The 7602-nt window shown below is 37.8% G+C and overlaps 1 pseudogene; it reads left to right on the top strand.

The window, feature by feature from the left end:
* The first annotated feature begins 5731 nt into the window (after positions 1 to 5731).
* On the top strand, positions 5732 to 7372 carry LOC106836093 (macrophage migration inhibitory factor pseudogene; annotated as a pseudogene).
* Positions 7373 to 7602: the final 230 nt, after the last annotated feature.

Raw genomic sequence — 7602 nt, 5'->3', positions numbered from 1 at the left:
TCTGATAAATTTCATTACAAAAATTAATAAAATTATCTGAGAAATTTAAAAAAAAATACAAGAGAGTCAAATTATCCATAATATAGTTGTTCTATAAAAACCAATGTGAACATTTCAATAACGTGTGTTAAGTATTTTTTGGTGTGCATTTTAAAGCACCGTTACTTAGTATGTAATATCTCCTCATTTTGGCACTTAATATCCTAATAAAACAATTTCCACATATTAAAAAATAATCCTCAAAAAATTTTAAAAAATAAAAGAAAACCTCATATAACTCAACAGAACAAAACCAAACTCTCTGATTAAAAAATGAGAAGAGTATCTGAATACACATTTTTCCAAAGAAGACATACAAATGGCCAACAGGTATATGAAAAAGCGCTCAACCTCACTAATCACCAGGGAAATGCAAATCAAAACCACAATGAGATAACACCTCACACCTGTTAGAATGGCTATTATCAAAAAGACAATAGGGCCCGCCCGTGGCCAAGTGGTTGGGTTTGTGCCTTCTGGTGCCCAGGGTTTCGCGGGTTCAGATCCTCGGCATGGACCTAGCACTGCTCATTGAGCCATGCTTAGGCAGCGTCCCACATAGCAGAGCCAGAAGGACCAACATCTAGACCATACAACTACGTACTAGGGGGCTTTGGGAAGAGGAAGTATTAGCTCAGGTGCCATTCTTTAAAAAAAAACAAAAACAAAAATAACAAGTATTGGCAAAGATGTGGTGAAAAGGGAACCCTTGTACACTGCTTGTGGGAATATAAATCAGTGCGGCCACCATGGAAAACAGTATAGCGGTCCCTCAAAAAATTAAAATCAGAACTACCATATGATCTGGCAATTCCACTTCTGAGTATTTATCTAAAGGAAACGAAATCACTATCTTGAAAATATATCTGCACCTCCATGTTCATCGCAGCATTATTTACAATAGCAAAGACATGGAAACAACTAAGTGTCCACTGACAGATGAATGGATAAAGACAATGTGATACACACACATACAGTGGAATATTGATATTATTCAGCCATAAAAAAAAAGGAAATCTTGCCATTTGCAACAACATGGATGGACTGTGAGGGCATTATGCTAAGTGAAATTAGGTCAGAGAAAGACAAATACAGTATGATCTCACTTATATGTGGAATATTAAAAAAAAAACCCAAACTCATAGATACAGAGGACAGATTGGTGGTTGCCAGAGGGTGGGGGTAGGGGGTGGGCAAAATGGGTGGGAAAAAAAAAACCCTTTACAAACATTTAGTGACTGCATAATTATATTAAAGGTGTTCCATTATTTGCATAGCCATCCCAATCTTTTGGGCATTTAATTGTTTCCACTATTGTGTAGTTATAAATAAAGCTGATATTAATATATATTTATACTGAAAGACTTCTATAAATTTTAGATTACTTTCTTATGACTGATCAATTATTAAAAGTGACTTGAAAAATAATTTTTATTACTCCTAATTAAAATTTCCTCCAGACTGTGTAAAAATCCTGACCTCACCTGTGTTTCCACAATTGACTGCCATGTAATTTTAGAGAGTGAGTCTTGAGATGCACTCACAAAGGGAATCATTGCAGGAGAGAAGGCTGGAGGTTCTTCTCTATATAGCTTTCAAGAACTCAAAGAGAAGCCCATTCCTTTCTTATTTTATACCACTTCTCTTTTTTTCTCTTATCTCTTTTACTGGCTTGACTATAAAAGAAAAAACCAACACTCAATAAGAGACACATTTTTCTCCTAAAAGATATTCATAGAATTGCTGTAGCTATATGACTTTGTTTTCTTGAAGGGACATATGTCATCAGGTCATGGAAATGTCATAGAATTGGATGTCATCAATCTCACGTTATTTACTCCTTGAAAACCAGATAATGATCTGAGACACTGGGGCCCCAGTGATTGCTGGAATTGGATAAAATGACCTGGGACCAAAAAGGGATATTGGGCAAGTTCTATAACATTTGCTATCTCAAGTGCAGAGGAATGAATGAGAGAATGGAAGATTTACCAAGTTGATTTCAGGAGATTTTCCCAACATAGGCTTCTACCACAGGGATATTATCCCAAGCACAGAAATTCCTATTATCCCAAACCATTTGAAAAACTGTCACTTACTTTTGAGGAGCCAGGGAGGATATGTGGACCTCTGCACTGGGAGCAGAAGCAGTTAACAGTGGAGCATTACTGCTGTCGGCTGAGGGAAACTTCGTTACACCAGACCTTCATAGTGCACACAACAAAGTTCAGAGCTGTGAGGAAATTCAATTTTCTTATGAGTGTGCCCACATTTAGTACAAATACAGAAATTTTTGCTGATCAAAAAAGATGGGATGTATCTTTAAAAACAGGTCAGATGAGAATCGAGGCAAACAATGCCCTTATTAATAAAAATGAAACAAGACAAACAAAAACACTGAAGCAAGACTTCCAGTTTCTGGTTGAGCATTTAAGGAGTTTAGAAGTTGCTGTAACTTCCTAACAACAAGTAAAAAGCTGAACAAACTATAAAATCAACAAGTATTTAAGATTTGTCAGAAAATTGAGGTCACAGGTCAAACTGCTGCCCCCAAAATTGGAGATACAGAAAACCACAACTTCCTGGAGCAGCAACCTCCACAGGAACCAGTACCAGGCTAGAAGACAGACGAATTGCTGGAGGCTCGGCATGGATAAGCCTGAGACCCTAGGCCCCCAGCTGTCAGGGGCCCCATGCTTTTGTGGCTTTACCTTCGTGAGCTCTACCACCTTCTCACAATGAAGATGATCAGAAAATCTCCCTGGGCTTCCACTGGGGGGAGGGGAACAAGAACCATTTTGAAATATGCCAGAGTATCTTCTACTTAACAAGGCCTGCACCAAACAGAAATTATTTTACCATAGCGTAAACTATTGGGGTTTTATCAGAACCTAACCAGCATGGGAGAAGGGAAACAATCAACTCTGGCCTACCTAGCCTAATATATGGGAGAAGGGAAATACCCAAATACAACCCCCTCTTGCCTTCCTGTACTACCTGTGGGGGTTAGAAAAGAAAATTGAGGAGCACTTGTGAAGTTCACACAGCAGGGACACAAAAAGACTGAGACCTAATCATAGCACTATGGAATGTTTCCCCTGCCCCTACACCTTGCCACCATATTATTAAAGGCCTACTTACTGCAGTTTCTTCTACCCAGTACGTAATATCCACCTATCAGCAAAAAGTTACAAGGCATGCTAAAAGGCAAAAAACACAGTGTGAAGAGCCAGAACAATCATCAAAACCAGACCATATATGTCAGGGATGTTGGAATTATCAGACTGTGAAGTTAAAACTATGATTAATATGCTAAAGGCTCTAATAGAAAAAAAAGACAACATGCAATAACAGATGGGTAATGAATGTAAGCAGAGAGATGCAACTCCTAAGAATGAACGAAATAGAAATGTTAGAGATGAAATACCTTTTAAGAAAAATGAAAGAATGCCTTTGATGGGCTCAGTAGTAGACCACACATGGCTGAGGAAAGAATCTTTGAGCTTCAGGATATGTCGATAGAAACCTCTTAAGCTAAAAAGCAAAGAGAAAAAAGACTGATAAAAACTGGAACAAGATATCCGAGAACTGTGGGACAACTACAAAAAGTATAACATACACACAATGGGAATTCCAGAAGGAGAAGAAAGAGAGAAAGGAACAGAATATTCGAAGAAAGAATTTCCCCCAATTAATGTCGTAGGCCAAACCACAGATACAAGAAGCTCAGAGAACACCAACCAGGATAAATGACAAAACAAAAGAAAAAACCGATACGTACATCATATTCAAACTTCAGAAATTCAAAGATAAACAATTTTTAATGAAGCCAAAGAAAAAAACATATTACCTTGAGAAGAATTATATCTGACTTCTCAGTAAAGATGCAAGCAAGAACAGAGTGGAGTGAAATATTTGAAGTGTTGAGAGAAAAAAATCACCAACCTAGGATTCTGTACCCAGTGAAATTATATTCAAAAGTGGAGGAAAAAAAGGACTTTCTCAGACAAAAAGAAATTGAGGGAATTTGTTGCCAGTATACCTGCCTTGCAAGAAATGTTAAAAGAAGTTCTCAGATACACCTTAAGTATAGATAATTTTTATGTATCAAAGATACCTCAATAGAGCCTTTTTTTATAGGAAAAAAAGAACATTGAAGATCAGTACAAAAAACAAGGGATAAATCTAAAGTGAGTAGCAGTAACAAGAGAAAGCAGTATCTCGAGACAGTATGTCCTGCAATTTTAAAAACAAGCAAACAAGCCCAGCTTCAAAATTATTCTCAGAAAATCTTCAATGAAAATATTTACTTAAATGTGATACAGATTGTTCAGTGTTTGCAAAATAGTTCAACTGGAAACAGTATTAAGAAACCACACAGGGGCCAGCCCCATGGCTGAGTGGTTAACTTTGTGCCCTCTGTGTTGGTAGCCCAGGGTTTGCCAGTTCGGATCCTGGGTGTGGACCTACACACCACTCATCAAGCCAGGCTGTGGCAGCATCCCACATAGAAGAACTAGAAGGACTTATAACTAGGATAGACAACTATGTGCTGGGGCTTGGGGAGAAAAACAAAAAGAGGAAGATTGGAAACAGATCTTAGCTCAGGGCCAATCTTCCTCATCAAAAAAAAAGCTCCAAAACCCAAAAAGAACCCAAATATTCTAAAAAAAAAAAAAAAAAGAAACCACATATATGAATATGCACTATTATTACTTGATAATAGCAATGGTTGAGTCCTCTTCCATAGCATCCAGTATATTCACTTTAAACTGTTCCAACAGGGCAGAAAAACCTACACTTTCCCTGAAAATGATAAAAATGTAACATCTAATATCTATTAATAAATATAAAATCATTAATAAACAAGCCAAAAAGAAGTTCTTCAGAGAGAAGGAAAACAATCTAGATCAGAAACTTGAATCCACATAAAGAAAGGATAAATAACTGAAGGTAAAATAAAAACTTATTTTTCTTAATTGATCCACCAACAATTTTTGTCCAAAATAATAATAGCAACAACGTATTACATCAAGTATGCATATATATGCTTATGCATGTTTTTATAGAAGTGAAATCAATGACAGCAATGATACAAGTGAGGGGATGGATAAACTCGGGATACTTTAAAGGTACTTGCACTACCCAAGAAGTGTTCTAGTACTGTTTGAAAGTGGACTTGCATTCCTTGTAAATGTATATTCCAAACTGTAGGGACTAAACCCCTAAAAGGAGAAAAAAAAAAGTAAGTACAACTGATATGCTAAGAAAGGAGAGAAAATAGAACCATATAAAATGCTCAGTTAAAACAAAAAGGCAGAAAAAGAGTGGATGACAAAAATAGGAACAAAGAACAATGGCAACAAATAGAAAATAGAAAGAGATATGATTAATCCAGCTATATCAATAATCACTTTGAATGTCAGTGGTCTAAATGCACCAATTAAAAGACAGAGATGGGGCCAGCTCTATGGTATAATGGTTAAAGTTCTGCGCACTCCCCTTCAGCAGTCCAAGTTCATGGGTTCAGATCCTAGGTGCAGACCTACACCATTCGTCAGCCATGCTGTGGCGGCCAACCCACATACAAAATAGAGGAAGACTGGCACAGATGTTAGCTCTGGGCTAATCTTCCTCAAGCAAAAACAGGAAAGTTGGCAACAGATGTTACCTCAGGGCCAGTCTTCCTCAGCAAAAAAAAAATTGTCAGAGTAGATCCATAAATACAACCCAAATATATGTTGTCCATAGGAAACCTACTTTTAATATAAAGATGTGGTTCTTGACTTCTGCTGGAGCACACGTAATTTGGTTTCTCTGCCTCAATCCTTACCATTCCTCTGCCATCATGCTGAGTTTTATGGTGAACACCAGTGTCCCCATGCCTCCTTACTGGATGGGCTGCTCTCTAAGCTCACTGAACAGCTGGCACAGGCCACAGGCAAGTCACCCCAGTGAACGTCACAGTGCATGTGGTCCTGGACCGGCTCACAGCCTTTGGAAGCTCAAGCTAGAGATGCATGCTCTGCAGCCTACACAGCATTAGGAAGATTGGTGGTTCACAGAACCACTCCTACCGCAAGCTGCCGTGCAGCCTGCTGGCTGAGTGCCTGCACGTCAGCCCCAGCAGGATTTATATCAACCTACTATGACATGAACATGGCTGACATGAGTGGGAACAGCTCCACCTTCCCCTTAGGGCCATGCACTGGCCTGACCTGCCTGCACCAGGCTCTGCGGCCCCTGGTATTCTGCCTGCATGGCTCCCAGCAACCCCTTAACCTCCTGGTGGGAAGAAATAAAGTTTAAAAATAAAAAAATATACATACATACACACACATATAGATTAAAGGTAATGACAAGGAGAAAGACCTACCATGCTAACATTAATCAAAAGAAAGTGGGAGTAGTTATATTAACTTCAGATAGAGCAGACTTCAGAACAAGGAAAGTTATCAGGGATAAAGAAGGACATTACACAATTAGTAAGAGGTCAGTTCTCCAAGAAAATATAAGTCTTAATGTATATATGCCTAACAAAACAGCATCAAAATCCATGGGGCAAAGCTGGCCCCATGGCCCAGTGGTTAATTTTGGCACCCTCTGCTTTCATGGCCTAGGGTGGTGGGTTTGGATCGCAGGTGCAAACCTACAGCACTTGTCAGCCATGCTGTGTTGACAACCCACATATAAAATAGAGGAAGACTGGCACAGATGTTAGCTCAGGGCTAATTCTTCTTAAGTGAAAAAATGAAAAGAGGAAGTTTGGCAACAGATGTTAGCTCAGGGCTAATCTTCCTCACCAAAAAAGAAAAATAAAATAACCCATGAAAAAACAAAAAACATTAGGCAAAACTGATAGACCTTAAAGGAGAAATAGATTAATCCACTAATATAGATGGAGATTTATCCCTCCTCTATCAGAAATGGATGTATCCAGTGGGAAGAAAATTGCTAAAGACATAGCTAAACTCAACAACACCATCAATCAACTGGATGTAATTTAATTAACATCTATAGACCTTCATCCAGCAACAGCAGATTACACATTCTTCTCAAGTTCACATGGAACACTCACCAAAACAAACACAGCCAGGGCCATAAAACACACTTTCACACTTAAAAAAAATAGAAATCATGTAATATCTGCTCTCAGAGACCACAATGGAATTAAACTAGATATCACTAACAGAAAGATAGGTGAAAATCCCAAAACACTTGGACACTAAACAAAACACTTCTGAATAAACATGAATCGAAGGAGTCTCAAGAAATGAAAAATATTTCAATTAAATGAAAATACAACTCATCAAACTTTGTGGGATGTAGCAAAAGTAGTGCTCAGAGGAAAAATTATATCATTGAGTCCACATATTAGAAAAAAAGAAAGTTTTAAAATAAATAATCTAAGCTTCCACCATAGGAAACTAGACAAAGAAGAGTAAATTAAATCCAATGTAAGCAGGAAAATAGAATAAAAATTAGAACAGAAATCAGGGCAATAAAAAACAAGAATCAATAGAGAAAAGTAAAATCTTGCATTTTGAAAAGATCAATCAATAA

This window comes from Equus asinus, chromosome 26 (assembly GCF_041296235.1).
Source record: "Equus asinus isolate D_3611 breed Donkey chromosome 26, EquAss-T2T_v2, whole genome shotgun sequence".
Taxonomy (NCBI): Eukaryota; Metazoa; Chordata; class Mammalia; order Perissodactyla; family Equidae; genus Equus; species Equus asinus.
The sequence above is the reverse complement of the archived record's forward strand: the minus strand, read 5'-3'. Positions and strand labels throughout refer to the sequence as shown.